Raw genomic sequence first — 16,637 nt, forward strand, 5'->3', positions numbered from 1 at the left:
TTGGACTTGGCACCTGTGTAAACAACCCCAGCTCTTCTTTTCCTCAGCTGAGTTTTAGTGGGTTTTGATGCAATGGGAAAGGAGTTAGGGAAAATTCAGCTTCCTAAACAAGTGTCCTCCGTGGAGGTAGACAGGCTGGAACCGGCCCAGCTATCACCTTCTGCAGTTGCGTTTATCGTCACAACAAGCAGCCGGGACCTGGAGGGCTGTGCCTCAAGAATGAAGAAGGCCACCGAGGAGCTGGACCACATTTTATGGGTAGAGCTGGCTGAGCTTTTCAGTTCTTTTTAGTTTATTCAGTGGCCAGAGTATAATCCTAAAAGATTTTGGTATATCGATTTGAATTGTTCTAAAATGTGAGAATTTTGGTTTAGCGAATGGTATGAGATGCAGAAAAGATGGCATTGGTGGTTCAGTGGTAGAATTCTCACCTCCCGTGAAGAGACCTGGGTTCCTAGCCAGTGTACCTCATCCACAGCCACCACCCGTCTGTCAGTGGAGGCTTGCGTGTTGCTATGAGTTCGAACAGGTTTCAGCAGAGCTTCCAGACTAAAACAGACTAGGAAGAAAGATGCCTGGATCCGCTTCTGAAAATCAGCCAGTGAAAACCCTTTGCAACTAATCACAGGGACGGCAAAAGACTGGGAATCATTTTGTTCTGTTGTGCATGGGGTCACTGTGAGTAGGGGGCCCACTCAATGCTAACGAACAACAGTAACATAATATCCAGAAGTTAGCAGTTCTAATTTCTTTTTGGGTTACTGCCCGCTTACTGTTACTGATCTCAGTTTCTTTGTTTCCCATTGGTAAAATGAAAGCAGTACTAAAGGTGATTTTTTTTTCACTTCTCACATTGCTTGTCTATCTTCCACTGCCCACCCTATGAAGGTTGGACCTTACAAGCCCACAAGGAATCCCATAACTCAGAATCCCGGTGCTATCTTTGCAACACTGGGGACTAGTACTGTGTTATAGCCAGCTTTGTTGACTTCATTTATTCATGAGTTCTGTGAGCCATCTTTTTTGAACATTAGATTCTGGGCCATGTCGGCAGACCACTGGATGGAGAAGGGTCAGTCCATTATTGTTAGAGGTCATGAATCCAATGTAATTAAATGCATTGTCTGTCGACTGAATCACGTGCGGCACAGACAGAGGTGGCATTTCCAAATACTTGGAAGTGCTGTATCACTTATAGCAGTGAAGATTTCATAGGTTCTGTCATATTTCCTCAATGTTCTCTTGAAGTATTCTGATTTTAGGAGGTGCTGTTTAGAACCACTGCTCTAAATTCCTTGAGATTATTGCATCTTTGAGAGTTTCTAATGGTAGGTGTTATGTCAGTACTATTGCTGTGTTTGCAGAGTTCTGCAATTCTCTCTCTATTTCACTTAAAAATATGAGGTAAAAGATTAGAATTTATTGCTGTTGTAAGGTAGGAGGGGAGGGGAGGAACCAACTGTAAGAGGCCCAACATTCTGAGCATAGCTAAAATGTAAATCTCCTTAATCAGCCCTAATTGCCTTTCCTAAGGCCGTTTTGCCAACACTAATTTGCGATCGCCTTTGGATATGGTTTGCTTGTTTTCTCAAGTCAGGATATGGGTTATTTTCATGTGTGTGTGTTTGAAGAAATTCTTTAAGTATTCCTGGGATTTCTTCTCCTTTCCTTGAGCCAGAGGAATCTCACTCAGAGTATGGGTGACTCTGGTAAATTTCGATAAAGAGAAAAATAAAAATGAATTAGTAGAAAAAAAAGTAGTAGAGTTAAGAATATCATTGGGCTTGTTTCACGGTTGCTGTGCTAACTGAGAAAAAATGCTGGAAGATTTTTCTGATGGGTGGGTTTTTGTCAGCACTTTAATGAGATCAAATGGCTTAAAAACAACTCAAGAAGGTTGTGCCAGGTGCTGTCCTGTGCCCCTCGGTTCGTCGTCGTGTGCCGTCGAGTCGATTCCGACCCATATACCAAAAACCCACTGCCATCGAGTCGATTCTGACTCATAGTGACCCTACAAAAAAAAAAAAAAAAAAACAGTAACCTGTATATCACGGAGTAGAACTGCTCCATAGGGTTTTCTTGGCTGTAATCTCAGGTCTTTTCTCCCGCCGAGTGGCTAGAGGGTTCGAACTGCTGACCTTTCGGTTCACAGCTGAGTGCTTAACCATTGCACCACCAGGGTTCCTTTGCCCCTCAGTTTAGAGCAGTATATTTGACATGCCAAGAAATTTGCCTACATTTTTAGGTGATTTGATTTTTTTAATACATAAAATCACAGTTATATAAGAGATGGTATGTGGGGAAGTTTGTCAAGCTTATTACTGTCTTATCAGTAGGATTACAAAAATATAAATTAGATTTTAGGATAGAAATCTGACAAGTCATTTCTGGGTCTCCAAAGCTGTACATGTGGTGTTAATTTTGACCTGATTCATAGGTCCTCTGATACCTTAACACACAGAAAGTGTGTGTAAAATAGCCAGACTTATTGGCGTTAACTTTCTTGCAGCTCTTGCCAACAAAGGGAATAGTATGTACTAAATTTGAGTCTGGTTTCAAAACAAATGTCAGAATTTTAAAACACTGGATTTACTGGAACGTAAATAGCATATTTAATGAAGCTGTTTCTCTGAACTGCCTTGTTAGTCTGTCAGCACTTCAGGTAGTGAGTTTCCATTTTAATAGATGACTGTTACCCTTCCTTAGGAGCCCTGGTGGCATAGTGGTTAAAAGCTCGGCTGCTGACCAAAAGGTCAGCAGATCAAATCTACCAGCCGCTCCTTAGAAACCCTATGAGGCAGTTCTAGTCTGTCCTGTAAGGTCGCTATGAGTCAGAAGCGACTCAAAGGCACTGACTGGGAAAGAAAACTTAGTCCCCTTATAAAATCCTTTAGTAAGCAAATCAACTTCTCAATATTAAAAATTGCTTCAAATGTCAGAAACAAGATAAATATGAGCCCAGGGTCTTCCAGTGGGGGAAGCTAATATCTATGGTAACCAAGCAAGCTTCCATCTTATTTGTGTAAATTAGTGGTATGTTAAATAATCAGCTTCATACTCTTGTTTTTAGCATATATAGAACATTTGCTTTGTAAAACATGCTTTACACTGAGAAGTTTTTTTGTTTGAAGGTTATTGGAGGAGAGATGATATTTTATCTTAAAAATATGCTGTTTTGATTTTGAGGACGATACACCCTTTGTCATGAATTGAATTGTGTGCCCCCAAAGTATCTGTCAACTTGGCTAGGTCATGATTTCCAGTATTGTATGACTGTCTACCATTTTATCATCTGATGTGATTTCCATATGTGTTGTAAATCCTATCACTATGATGTAATAGGATGGATTAGCAGCAGTTACATAGATGAGGTCTACAAGATTAGACAGCGTCTTAAGCCAATCTCTTTTGAGATATAGAAGAGAGAAGCGAGCAGAGAGACATGGGGCTCTCATACCACCAAGAAAGCAACGCTGGGAGCAGAGTGCGTCTTTTGGACCTGAGGTCCCTGTGCTGAGCTGCTCCCAGACCAAGGGAAGCCTGATGACAAGGACCTTCCTCCAGAGCCAGCAGAGAGAGAAAGCCTTCCCCTGGAGCTGACACCCTGAATTTGGACTTGTAGCCTGCTAGACAGTGAGAAAAAATTTCTGTGTGTTAAAGCCATCCACTTGTGGTGTTTTTGTTACAGCAGCACTAGGTGGCTAAGACAACCTTTGACAGAGACTAGGGTAATTTAAGGAGATTGTGTGCTGGAAGTTGGGCTGAATTAACCAGTTGCCATTGATTTCGACTCATGACAAGCCCATGTGTGTCGGAGTAGAACTGTCCCCCATAGGGTTTTCAGTAGAACTGTGCTCCATAGGGTATTCAGTAGAACTGTGCTCCATAGGGTTGTCAGTAGAACTGTGCTCCGTAGGGTTGTCAGTAGAACTGTGCTCCGTAGGGTTGTCAGTAGAACTGTGCTCCGTAGGGTTGTCAGTAGAACTGTGCTCCGTAGGGTTTTCAGTAGAGCTGTGCTCCATAGGGTTGCCAGTAGAACTGTGCTCCATAGGGTTGTCAGTAGAACTGTGCTCCATAGAGTTGTCAGTAGACCTGTGCTCCGTAGGGTTTTCAGTAGAACTGTGCTCCGTAGGGTTGTCAGTAGAACTGTGCTCCGTAGGGTTTTCAGTAGAACTGTGCTCCATAGGGTTGTCAGTAGACCTGTGCTCCATAGGGTTGTCAGTAGACCTGTGCTCCATAGGGTTGTCAGTAGAACTGTGCTCCATAGGGTTGTCAGTAGAACTGTGCTCCATAGGGTTGTCAGTAGAACTGTGCCCCATAGGGTTGTCAGTAGAACTGTGCTCCATAGGGTTTTCAGTAGAGCTGTGCTCCGTAGGGTTTTCAGTGGCTGAGTTTTTGGAAGCCGATGACCAGGCCTTTCTCCAGGCCGCTCTGGGTGGGCTTGAACCTCCAAGTTTCAGGTCAGCAGCCACCCGCATTAACTCTTTGTACCACCCTGGAACCCTTTTTGAGAACGACGGGTTTGGTTTTGTTTTTGGTTAGAACACCTTCGCTGAATTAGTTTGATTAGAAGAGATGTAAACTTAAGTATTAAAAGAAGCTTCATACTCCAGACGTTTAGGAAGATGGACGGGGTGTAGTATTAACAGTCTGAAGAAACAAATTCTTTATTTTCTCCTATTCCACATAGGATTTGTTTTGGTTTCCCTCATCTTGTTTAATAGTCCACCGTGACATTTTACTTATCCATTGAGTTCCTTTTTCCTCGGAGCTTAAATTAGGATAAAGTAGAATGAATTCGGATAAATTAATTAGGATAAAGTAGAATGAAGGAGATGAGAAAAAAGACGGCTGGTATTTTTTTGACTGTCTGCTATGGGCCAGGATTATGCCTGGCACTTTCTTCACAATTGTCTAATGGGATACAAAGTTTTAATTCTCATTTTGTAAAAAGTAACCTCTCAAGGTCACACAGCTAGTTAGTGTAACCAGACTTTAAACCCAGATCAGTGTTTTTTCTGTTACGGTGAAGCTTCTAAACGTGTGCTTTCATGGAACCCCAGATCTCTAGCTCCTTTTGGAGTGTTTGGAAAAACAGATCTGAAGCGTTACCCCTTCGCTACAATTAAGAAAAAATGTGGATTATTCAGTCACTCATTCAACAAATATTTTTATATACCAGGTACTGTTGTATATGCTAGGTGTAGCCTCAAAAAAGAAAAAACAGCTTGCATTCCTTTATATCATTTAGATATTCCACACATTTCTAGAAGATAATTCTTAGTTCTGGGATAGACCGTTGGGCAATCAGAGGACAACTGCAGGATGTTAAAAATTTTTTTTGAGGGAACTATAAAATGCAAAATATTTTGAGATGTGAGTGAATACTTTGTGATGCACTTCATGTTTCTATTAACTATATTAATATTTGGCATAATCCCAGAGTATTAAATAACAGCATTTCCTTAGGTGTGTTCTGTGAGGTGTTTGGTATCAAGCGATAAAAGGATATTCGGGCAGCTGATTTGGGGACACGCCTAGTTAAAGACAGGTTTCTTTACTGCAGAACTGCTCAGAGCTGTAATATGCTAACATATATTATGAGTCTTTGCAGTGTTTAACAAGCTTATTTGACATAGACCTTTTTTTCAAGGACCGTCTACCCCAAGTAGTGTTCAGGAGAATATGCATTTCTGTGTAGACACAGAATGCTGTCTTCCTCCTATAAGTTTTTTGCTTCCCTAGTCAGAAAGCACAGTATAAGTTCCACTTACTGAAGTGCTTCTAATGTTAAATCTATTAAGCTTTACTTCAGGTATAAAGAGTAAGTATATGATGGTTGTAATAACGTCTGAGGAAGTCTAAGGGGGTTAGGTTTTCATTTCACCATAAACTGTTTCTCCTCTGGTCATGAAGGTGTAGTAAAATTATTATGTTATTGCTACAGAAATGGGCATTTATGGAGGCTTGCAATTAACTGATCCTTTGGTTTCTGAAGGTTGGTATTTACTACCATTGTGTTTTCAGATGTTCAGACAATTGTCACTTTGCTGTGAGCCCAAATAGTAATTTTAAGTTGGCTACAAACTGAAGACATTTATTCACTTAAAATTATCCTTTAAAAAGAACCACATTCCCTCCTTCTGATTGAGATGGCAAATTGAAGTAGTCCTACCCACCCTGGACTTTATGCCTCATCTGCAGAGAGGCACTCTGCTTCAGGCTGTTAAATCTGTACTCTTCCTGCCTGGATGTGTGGGAATCAAGGTTACTGTCCTACTGGGAACCCACCTCCTATGCAGGGAGGCAAACATTAAAGTGAAAAAGCAGGATAAAGAAACAGTTTTCGTTAGGACCAGAGCACAAACCCTGGTCCTTATCTTTCCAGTGTGCAGAACACTGTGTGGCACAAATAGGCATTCAGTAAATACTTGCTGGATGAATACAAAATAACTTCTGCTTTAATCCTGTATCTTCTGATGAGAGATAACTGTGTAAATTCTGGGGAAAGCCAATCTTTATTGTTTCTTTTTTAAGCTCAAATTGCCAAGTACTCTACTAAGCGTGGAAACCCTGTTGGCTTAGTGGTTAAGAGCTATGGCTGCTAACCAAAATGTCGGCAGTTCGAATCCACCAGGCGCTCCTTGGAAACCCTGTAGGGTAGTTATGTTCTGTCCTGTGGGGTTGCTATGAGTTGGGATTGACTCAACAGCAATGGTTTTAATGGATTTTTTCTGTTAAGCATATATACGTTATCTCATTTCTCACAGAAGTTCTCAAAACAACACTATGAGATATTTTCCCTATTACACAGTAGGTAAACAGAAGCTTGAGAACATTAAATACTGTGCCTTTAAAGACCTATAGCTTATAACTGGTATTAGTTGCCACTGAGTCCATTCCGACTCATGGTGACCCCATGTGTGTCAGCATAGAAGTGTGCTCCATAGGGTTTTCAATGTCTGGTTTTTTTCAGAAGTAAATTGCCAGACCTTTCTTTTGAGGTGCCACTGGGTGGAGTTGAGCCTTCAGCCTTTTGGTTAGCAGCTGACCACGTAAACTGTTTGCATCACCCAGGGACTAATAACTGGTCGACCTGGGATATGAACCCAAGTCGACTGACTTTGGTACTTTGCAGTTTTCACCACTGTACTGTGCTACTAGCTTTCTTTACTTGCCTCTGTACTGATGATAGATGGAGTTCCCGTTTTAAGACCTTGTCCGCAGGACTCTTACTAGCAAACCTTTGATTTATTTTAGGAAGAATAAAATCAACACAGGATTTTGCCTGGCATGTCAGAGCCACAGAAGTCAATGGTGTTTTCTCTGTGACATCACAGGAAGTTACCATGGAAACGATTATGGTATAATGAATCCAGAATTATAACTTTGAGTGGGAAATAAGCTGGAGACAAAATACTGAGACATAGCAAATTTGTTGTCCTGAAAGTACTTTTTAGATTTTGGATGAACAAACCTAGCACCCTGAGGTCTAAAGGCCTGGTCTATTTCAGCATTCCGGAAACAGCAGCGTTAAATTATTCTTTTAACTCTCCCTGGTTTGGGTACCATTTTCAGAACTTGCTGAAAGTAAAATAATTCCCATGTGTGCATATCTGTTTTTAGTTCAGCAAATATTGTTTTTTACAGATTCTCCCTCCCCCGCCCGCCCTCTAATCCTTTCTTCTAGATATTCCCAAGGGAGATAAACTGTTGCCTGGTTTTTGCATCCGCTGTGTTCCCTGTCGAATAAGTTAGCTCTGTCTGGTATCTGTTAATTGTTGAAGCCAATCTGACAGTGGATGGAAGGGGATGTAGTAAAAAAGCAAGATGTTATTTTTCTAATAGAAGCGTTAATTCTGAATTCCGTTGTTACTATTCAAGGCCCAAACCAGACCCACTGCCATCCAGTCCTCAACTCATAGGAACCCTAGAGGACAGAGTAGAATTGCCCCATAGGGTTTCCCAGGCTGTAAATCTTTTAAGGAAGCAGACTGTCACATCTTTCTATGCGGAACTGTTGGTGGATTCGAACTGCTAACCTTCCCCCCAACCCCATTAGCAGCTGAGCACTTTAACCACTGCACCACCAGGGCTCCTTTTGTTACTGATACTGCTCAATAAATTTATCCTTTCAAAATAAAAGAAAATGCTTATTTAAGAAAACATTGATCATACATATTAAAACCTTGTCATAAAGAGAAGAGGTTTTTCAGATTGGCAGTCACCAGAGATGGCAGCAATACTGCATTCGTGTTTGCTGTCTTAATTTCTTTGCACTTGGGATCCTCGTTCGGCTGACATTTTGTCCAGCCGGCTTCAGGGCACGTTGCAGACTTCTCTTCCCTTCACTGCTCTGATATGACTTTGAAAGGGCTGATGATTCTAGAGAGAAACTGCCTGGCTGTCTGGCTCACTAAACTCTGGAAACTTGCCAGTCTACCCATTTCAGTTACCACCACGAATTATTCAGAATCTGAAGTTCTTTCTCCCAGGTTACTCCCCAGATCGGGGAGCACAGATTAGGAAGGGAATGGTGAATAGCAGTGGAACTTTAAGTAAAAAGGAATTAAAAAATGGTAAAAGGAACACGTTAGAGGGTCGAACTGGTTTCAAATGAATGTGCCAGGGTATTAGATGATGGTGATATTTGATATATATGAAAGACTGTGAAAACTTGTCAGTTATGAAACTTACCTATACACTGGGGAACCTACCACTCAGTTTACGTCAGTGAGGTTATTTGTGTGTTCTTTCACTGCTCTAGCCCTCTACCAATTTATATTTATTATTTCACTTGTTTTTTTAAGAATAAAGTTGTATAGTTTACCACATAAAAAACACAGCTGTTGCCACTGAGTTGATTCTGACTCGTAGCGACCCTGTAAGACAGAGTAGAACTACACCGTAGGGTTTCCAAGGAGCGACTGGTGGATTCGAACTGCCAACCTTTTGGTAAGTACATATAATTTTATAAAAACGATAACATACTGATTGAAACAGTTTGTCTTTCCACCTAACGAATTACTGATTCATCCATGTGGTTGTGAGCTTATTGATGTATAAATTTCCTTTCCAATCTTTACTTTGATGCGTGGTTATTTTGAAATGATTTGAATTTCCCAACATGTGGAGACTTTAAGTTTATCTCTGTATTATTGATTTCTACCTTAATTGCTTTGTGATTAGGAAACATAGTCTATGTAATAATACCCATTTGTGGAAATTCTTTAAGACTTGTTTTGTGGCGTAGCACACAGAACGTTGATAAAAATGTGCGCATGAGGAAAATAGGTATTCTGTCATCACTTGGTGTACCACGTGTCCACTAAATCAAAATGTTTTGGAATCTCCCACTATATAATGGGTTTGTCAATTTCCTCTGTGTTTTTATTAAATTTTATTGTATATGTGGTACACATGTATAGGGGAAACCTGGTGCACAGTGGTTAAGCGCTCGGCTGCTAACTGAAAGGTCAGTTCGAACCCACCAGCCGCTCCGCGGGAGAAAGAGGTGGTAGTCTGCTTCTATAAGGTCCGTATGAGTTGGAATTGACTTGACAGCAATAAGATTTACCCATGTATAGAACCAGGGGACAGATTACCCAATAAGCAAGGTATGCACGGGTTTACTTGTACTTAGTTACTAATCTGTAGTGCACAGTTTCACCTGTTTTTCCCCTGTACATCAAGCCCCTGTATGGAACTGTTAATCTTGTTAAGTTAAATTTTTCATCATTATGTGGGGGCCCTCTGTATTCCTTTAATGTTTGTTGTTGTTAAATCCATTAAAAAAAAAAAAAAGAACCGTGATATCAATTTAGGTATATAGCTTTATTTTAGTCAGTATTTGCCTGGTAAGAAGCCCTGGTGGTGCAGTAGTTAAAACGCTCGGCTGCTAACCAAAAGGTTGTGTCAGTCAGTTTTTGTAAAGACTTACAGCCTTGGAAACCCTGTGGGGTCGTTACGAGCTGGAATCGACTCAACGGCAGTGGGTTTGGTTTTGGGGATTTGCCTGGTACCTTTTTTTTTCCTGTGTGCTTCTAACCTTTCCATGCCTTTGTGCCTTAGCTGTGTCTCTTGTTAAAATCACTGGCTTTTAACTGGTAGGTTAATTTGCATTTATTGTGATTATTTGATGTTTGTTACTTTTATCTTGTATTTTCTCTTTGTCTCACGTTTTTATCCTTCTGTTTTCCCTTTATTATATTTTTTTAATTGATTGAACTTTGTGTGCTAACTTGTTCCATTGCCCTGCCCCACTGATATGGAAGCTGTGACAGAGACTTCTAGGCTCTTTTATTCTTGAAACTACATTTCCCAGCGTCCCTTGCTGTTTGTTACACAGTACCATGCGGCCGAGCTTTATTTAGCCAATGAAATGTGGACAGAAGTGTGATGTATGCCATTTTGGGGGCAAGGCTTTTAAGAAGTGCCTGAACCTCTTTCGTGCCCTCTATTTCACTTTTTTTCTGGATGCAGAAGATGCTGTGGCCCTAGGGGCTGGTGGAGCCCAAAGGTGGAAGGAGCCTGAGTTGCTACATTTCCTTATGGAGGAAAGCCACTTGTCAACCAAACATTGGACGTGTTACAAGAAATACTGTGCTAAGCCCCTGAAGTTTGGGGGCTTGTTACAGTAGCTAATGCTTTCCTTGAAATTGTCCATGTCTGCCTAACAGAGTCTAAAGTGAGACCTGAATTTAACCTCCTCTGAATGATATAAGAATCTCAGAACACAACTCCAGTTGCCTCGCTCCTGCCTTCATTACTGTTGTTGTTAGGTGCCGTTGTCGGTTCTGCCTCACAGCGACCCCATGCACAACAGAATGAAATGCCATTCGGTCCTTGCACCATCCTCAGAGTTGTTGCTATATTGAGCCCATTGTTGAAGCCACTGTGTTAATCCATCTCGTTGAGGGTCTTGCTCTTTTTCTGTGACCCTCTGCTTTACCAAGCACGACGTCCTTCTCCAGGGACTGATCCCTCCTGATAACATGTCCACTGTATGTGAAAAGTAGTCTCGTCATCCTTGCTTCTAAGGAGCATTCTGACTGTACTTCTTCCAAAACATGCTGTCCTTAAAAAAAAAAAAACAGAAAAACTCTGGACATTATTATTGTTTTTTGATTGTTTAGATTTGCCTCCATTTTTACCAATTTGCAGCACTTCAGACCTTTCTTCTAGGGTCATTGCCTTTTTTGAAGTATGTCCTTTAGAAGATCTAGTGGGTAAAGATCTCCCGATAACAAATACTCTTGGGTTATATTTATCTGAATATGTCTTTATCTTTCTCTTGTTTATACATAAGGTCGCCATGAGTCGGAGCTGACTCAGTGGCAGCTTAACAACAACATAAGTCTAGGTTGATGACTATCTTCCTAAGATATTATTTCACCAACGTTTACCCTCTGTCGTTTGTTTCTGTTGTATTTTGTTTTCAGCCCAATTGTCATTTCTTTGTTAGGCAATCTACCTTTTTTCTCTTTTTAAGATCTTCTCTTTGTCTTTGATGCTCTACAGTTTCACTGCAATGTGTCTAGGTATGGTTTCTTTGTACTTACTTTAGTATTCACTTTGCTTAATGCGTATATAGATTTATACGTATTAAATGATCTAAAAAAGATTGCTCATTTGGCTTATTTCCATGGAAAAAGCATTATTTTTAATAACAAATTTGTTTTCAGATATCATAGAAATCAGAAATCATGTGTTGGTGCATATATGTATTATAGTTGTTGTTAGTTGCCTTTGAGTTTATTGCAACTCATGGAGACCTGACGTGTGCTGAGTAGAACTGCTCCATAGGGTTTTCAAAGCTGTGACCTTTAGGAAGCAGATTGCCAGGCCTGTCTTCCAGGGCACCTCTGGGTGGGATCAGACTGCCAACATTTCAGCTAGTAGTCGAGCACTTAACCACTTGCACCACATAGCTTTTATACTTAGCATTATGTAAAATTTAGGGGCAGAAACAAGTACGCGCACATGTGCGCACACACACACAGTGGTATATGTTTTCAGATGCACGTTTATATTGACTAGCCCTGTGGAAAATTATAGCATATAGAAGAGTTGAAAACCTGGTGATTTTACTCTGTAGTGTGTAATGACTATGTGCAGTACAGAAGGAGAACACTAATCTTCATGTAGCCGGGGATGTTAAAAGTATTCTTTTTGCTGGTATTCTAAGAACTGGGTCTTTCATTTGTGATTTAAAGTGTTGAAAGGTACAGTGACCTGAAAACCAATTTCTGATTGTGGAAAGCAAATGAAAGGTGAAGACAGAGGACCTTGTTTTGGACCTTTCCACAAGGTAATTTACCTTTTTCTCCAGCCCAAGAATATTGCCAGAAAGGATGGAAAATCTTATTAGATGCAATATATGTACCAATTGATTTTTTAAAAGCACTATTGTATGAACTCTTTCCATTTCTCCTTTCAAAGGAGAACATTTTGATATTGAGGAGTCACTACATATTTAGCGGTCACTGTGGTATGTCAACTCTAAGGGCACAGTGGTTAAGTGCTCGGCTGCTAACCGAAAGGTTGGTGGTTTGAACCCCCCAGCCACTCCGTGGGGAAAGATGTGACAGTCTGCTTCCGTGAAGATTACAGCCTTGAAGAATCTATGGGGCAGTTTTACTCTGTCGTATAGGGTTGCTGTGAGTTGAAATCGACTCAGTGGCCATGGGTTATATCAACTAAAGTTTTCTTATACAGCCAAGAAAATAGTTTGAACATTTTATACCTCTCCTGATCAGTGTCCTGTAGTCAAAAGTTTGCTTTTAGTCATATTTTAAAGGGATATAATACTGTTCTAACCAAAAGTGCTAGAGAAATCTGATAATTTATTATAAGAATATTTAACCCAGGTCTGTTAGTCTGTGATTTTAATACAAAATGTCAAGAATTTTATTTATGTTTAAAGGATTGCTATACCATTCTGGATGCAGTTCGTTTTATAAAAAAATACAAAAAGCACAGTTATTCTTGGGATGGGCTTTTGTATTATTAAAAATAAAAGTGATAGAATTATGGAACTGTTTCTACTTTTTTGAGTGTTCTTTTTCAGTATTTTAAAAGTAAAAACTATTTAAAGAAATTAAGAAATAGAGAATAACATGTTTTCTTGGATGAAATTAAAGCAATAGTGTACTAACTCAGATATGGGTAGGCTTTGAGGATATGTAGTAAGGGAACAGCTTATTAAAGTGAAACACAGAGCCAAATGCTTCCTTAAGTAGTGGATAGGTAATTTGAGTTAATCCTACTGCTATGGAAGACTGAAAAAGAAAGTTAATATATAAAAAAGCCTGCTTGGAGACATTGGAGAGATAATAACGGAGGATCAGGACCAGGATCAGGGAGGGGAAAGACCCAGAGATGGGAAACCAGGATTGGTTTTCCTAGGGTATTTTCTGATTTGGGGATAGGGAGGGGAGGTTGTGCAGCTGAGAGGTGGTGTACTTTTTAACATCTTCACAGAGCTAGGAGGGCAGATTTTAGAATTCAGGGTCCACAAAGGAAGGCAGACCTTGGCGATACCTCCTTGCAGTAGGTTGAGATTTTACCATTTTGGTAAGGGCGACTTAGAAATGGACAGACTTTTGCAAGGAACTGTAGCCCAGCTTTTAATCATCCCATTCCCTGAAATAGATTAAGGTGATCCTGGAATGCTAGTCCTATAGGTGTCTGGCAGAAACAGGCTTTAATCCTCTCTAGAAAGACAGAATATTATTTTCTACTAGCAATTTTGAAATATAATATCTGACAGTCGCAAATAAATGGACATTTGAGGAGGAAAGATAGCATTAGCAAAAACCAGAGAAACAATTGGAAAGATTCATATATGCTGGTGTTATCAGAAACGGACTTTAAAACTATTATGTTTATTATTTTCAAGGAAAGGCAAGATTTCAAGAGAAATGAAAAGTATCAAAAAACAACCAAGTAAAAATTCTAGAACTGCAAAGTACAATAACCAAAATTAAAAACTCAGTGGATAGGTTAAGCAGCAGATTAGATACAGCTGAAGAGAGAATTAGCAAATGGAAAAAAAGGTAAAAGAAAATTTGCAAAATAAAACAAAGAGTCCCTAAGTTGAGAAAATACAAAAGAGAGGTAAAGAAACAAAGTATATGGTGAGAAGTTTTAAAGTACTTATCTTTGTAGTCTCAGAAGGAGATGAGAACTAAAATGGAGCAGAAGCAGTATTTGAATAGAACATGGCTAAGAACTTTCAATATCATAAATGAACTCTTATCTACAAATTGAAAAATCCTCTGAATCCTAAGAAAGATAAATAATGGAAATTCATAGCTAGGTATATCTTAGTAAAACTGGTGAAAGCAAAAACAAAGAGAAAACCTTGAAAACAATCGGGGTGGGGAGGAAAGACAAACTACTTTCCAAAGAGCTGCAATTATACTACCACTGACTTCTTAACAGAAACAACGGAAGCCAGAAAGCAGTGGAATGATATCTTTAAGGTGTGGAAAGAAAACACTGCCAGCCTAGAGTTCTGTGCCCAACAAAAATAGTCTTCAAGTATGAGGGTGAAATAAAGATATTTTCAGACAAGCAAAACTTGAAAAATTTGTACCAACAGACTTTCATCAAAGAAAATACTAAAGGATATCATTTAGGTAGGAAAAAATTGTCCCAGATAGAAGGTCAGAAGTATGTCAGTAAATATAACCACGTGGGGAAATCTAAATAACCACTGACTGAATAACAGAATAACAGCAATGTCTTGTTGGGTTTAAAATATACATAAACTTAAAATACACGACAAATAGGCTTTTGAAAAAATGCTCAACATCATTTGTTACATGAGAGATAAAACCACAGTGAGATACCACTGTACTCCACCAAGTATGACAACGATGAGAAACAACTGGAGCTTTCTTATACTGATGGGGAACATGATTGTTCCAATGACTTTGGAAAACTTGTGTGATCTATCATAGTTTATGATATGAATACTGTATAATTCAACAGTTTAACTTCTTAGTATATACCTAACAGAAGTACATAAAAAAGACACCTTCAAGACCATTTATAATGGTGCCATTCATAATAACGAAAACCTGCAAGCAACTCAAATGTTTACCAAGATTAGATGGATAATTTGTAGAATAGTATGTACCAATGAATAGGAATAATTTACAGCTACATGCAACCACATGAATACATTTTAGAAACATTACGTGGAGCAAAAAACAACAGCAACAACTAGACACAAGAATATAGATTGCGTGATTCATTTAAACAACATTTTATAAAGGCAGAACTAAACCATACTGTTTAAGAATGAATGCTTAGGTAAAAATCAGGATGGTGGTTGCCTTTTAGGAAAGGGAGGGGATAGTTATTAGGAGGGCTATGAGGAAGGCTTCTAGTTTCTTGACTGGTGGTTATATGAGGGTCCCCTTTTTGGTATATCTTTGACCTGCACATCTTTGTTTTGTGCTCTTTCTGTGTTGGCTATATTTCCCAATAAAAAAGGTTATAATACCCTCACACAATTACAGTACTATACAGAAAATTTCTAAGAAGACAACTGTCTTAACTTCATACTACCTGAGTGTTTCTTTTATGCTCTTAAAAAAATACTTTGCAGGTTCTCAGCCTAGTTTTCAGCAGATTTCATGCTGGCTATCAGGGTTTTTTTTTTTTTTTTTTTTTTTTTTTATCAGGGTTAGGCTAGTCCCCTTTTATAGCTCTGGCCTACACATGAACAAAATCCTGGCTCTTAAGTTGTCTTAACATAGCTGAAAAAGGAAGATTTTACCAAATGTTCAGGGAGGGAGAAAGGCAAGAAAAAATAATAGTACCAATGACAAAGACATATAAACGTAAAAACAGTTCCTTTTGTATGGATTTTTAATCCAACCACAGTTGACGTATTCCCATGGCTCATGGACTCCGTCCTTGCCCATCACTCAGAGAGTATAGGTAGTCAGTCCCTGGGTTACAAACGTCTGATTTATGGACAATTTGTACTTAAGAATAGACTGCCATAAAGCCTATTGTACCTACTCCTTACTTATTGACTATCTCGTTATCTGACATTACGCATTTATGACAGTAGTAAAAATCTACTATCCGATTATTTTGTGCGTTAATGACATACATCTGGCAGTAATGAATACTGAGATGGTGAGGCAAGAGTAAACGCTGGCTGTGATGGTAAAGGTTATGTGTCAGCTTGGCTGGGCCATGATTCTCAGTGGTTTGGCAGTTATGTAATGATGTAGGTTGGCAGTTATGTGATGATGTAGTCATCTTCCATTTTGTGATCTGATGTGGTCCTCCTCCATTTTCACATAATGCTGATTTTCGGATAACGACCTAGTCTTTGGAACCTAACCATGTTGGTAAGTGAGGAGTGGGTGTATATTAAAAATCTAAGTTAAATACAGTGGTTTGTAATAATGAATAAATGCTGTGTTGTGATGCTCATGAAAACATAGCGCTGTTCGTGAGTGTTTCTTTAGTGTTTTATAAGCATACCTGAAACCCTGTTGCTGTCGAGTCAATTCTGACTCATAGTGACCCTGTCGGTCAGAATAGAACTGCCTCCACAGAGTCTCCAAGGAGCAGCTAGTGGATTCGAACTGCCATCCTTTTGGTTAGCA

General features: G+C 39.5%; 1 protein-coding gene across 1 annotated transcript in view; it reads left to right on the top strand.

Moving 5' to 3' along the window:
- The window catches only part of SH3RF1 (SH3 domain containing ring finger 1), a 206,222-nt gene that overhangs the window by 72,877 nt on the left and 116,708 nt on the right, over positions 1-16,637 (top strand). The window lies entirely within an intron of this gene.

This window comes from Loxodonta africana, chromosome 21 (genome assembly GCF_030014295.1).
Source record: "Loxodonta africana isolate mLoxAfr1 chromosome 21, mLoxAfr1.hap2, whole genome shotgun sequence".
Classification (NCBI taxonomy): domain Eukaryota; kingdom Metazoa; phylum Chordata; class Mammalia; order Proboscidea; family Elephantidae; genus Loxodonta; species Loxodonta africana.